Source organism: Marmota marmota, unplaced genomic scaffold, assembly GCF_001458135.2.
Source record: "Marmota marmota marmota unplaced genomic scaffold, marMar, whole genome shotgun sequence".
Classification (NCBI taxonomy): Eukaryota; Metazoa; Chordata; class Mammalia; order Rodentia; family Sciuridae; genus Marmota; species Marmota marmota.
This window is the reverse complement of record NW_025999990.1, coordinates 32,987,368-32,988,654: the sequence shown is the minus strand read 5'-3', so window position 1 is coordinate 32,988,654 and position 1,287 is coordinate 32,987,368. Positions and strand designations below refer to the sequence as shown.

Sequence of the window (1,287 nt, the reverse complement as noted above, 5' to 3'; positions counted from 1 at the left end):
AAAAAAAAAAAAAAAAAAAAAAAAAAAAAAGAAAGCTGGGCAACAAACAAGTCTAAGCAACCAAAGCAGTGTTACCATGAAGAGAGTACCAGGCAGGCCAGCAAACAGGAGTGTGAGCTGTATTTCCACTGTCAGTCAGCAGTGACCCAGAACCCTGCATCCCTACCTGCTTCCTCCTGCTGACCCTTCTGTCACAGGAAGGGGACAGCATGAGATCATCTTGGTGCTTTCCTTCCAGCTCCAAGGTTCAGAGAGCCTAGCATGCCAAACTGTACCGGGTACTTGAGAAAGAGCTGAATAAGAAAGTCATAAAGGGAGAAAAATTGGGACTGCAATTAGTTCTACAACAGAGAAGAGGGAAAGAAAGAAGGCAACCTGATGGTCTCTCCCAAATGCTTTGGTGTCTACAACTTCCGGACCAGAGATGCATGCCAGTAGAAACCAACTTTCACTTTCAAATGGTTAAAGTTCAAGAACTGAATACCAGAGATGATGACCGTCAAAAGACAATGATTAAACCCCTGACACAGGCTGCTAGGCTAGATATCCCGAGGCAGCCAAGGTAGATCCACCTCTGGGAGCAGTGACAGATTTTCCTATAGACGGACAGCATACTAGGAGGCTTCCAGACCCAAGAAGACAGAATGAAATCTTAGTCACTCTTTCTACTTTCTTCTTAAAATTCCAATGTAGGAAACAGCAAGTGGACATTTTAAAGAATGTCTCCATATTCAATTATTCAGAAATGCATATTTACGCAACTCCTACACTCTTTGCATACTTAAACTGGGCAAACTGGTGCTTACCCAAAGCAGCATTACCTTCGTGTTTCACTTAAAAACAGTTGAACTGGCCTCTTGAAAGTGGTGAGCTAATGTCTAATAGTTCAAAATAAGCAAGACCCAGAACTTTCAGCTGCTATTTCTACTCTCAGCAAAAATATAAGGGAGAAGAAGGCCTCCAACATACAAGTAAACAGATAAACGTAAGAGGCTTTATCTGGCAGAGAAGGCGTGTTTGCTCTGGTTTAAGGCTAAGCTCCCATGCAAGCAGCAGACTCCGGATCACTGTGAATTACAGCTTCAATCCGTGAACTTCCTTCCACAGGTCTTGCTAAGCCCTCACACTTTCCTCACCTTGGCCGCCTGCCTGACTCCTGGATGACAGCTAGCCTCTTCCCGCCGCCCCTTCTGCCTAGAGGCAGCTGAAGCCTGATCAAAATGACTCTTTGCTGGGCAGGCTATGAATACCAGGAACTGCTGAGAACAAGAGGACATGGAGTTGGGG

At 44.9% G+C, this 1,287-nt stretch overlaps 1 protein-coding gene across 1 annotated transcript in view; it reads right to left on the bottom strand.

Moving 5' to 3' along the window:
• Positions 1-555, bottom strand: part of Garem1 (GRB2 associated regulator of MAPK1 subtype 1) — a 150,778-nt gene extending 150,223 nt beyond the window's left edge. The window contains exon 1 of the mRNA XM_048806386.1: positions 167-555. The gene's annotated coding sequence lies outside the window, so the exon portion shown is untranslated. The remainder of the gene's footprint in view (positions 1-166) is intronic.
• Positions 556-1,287: the final 732 nt, after the last annotated feature.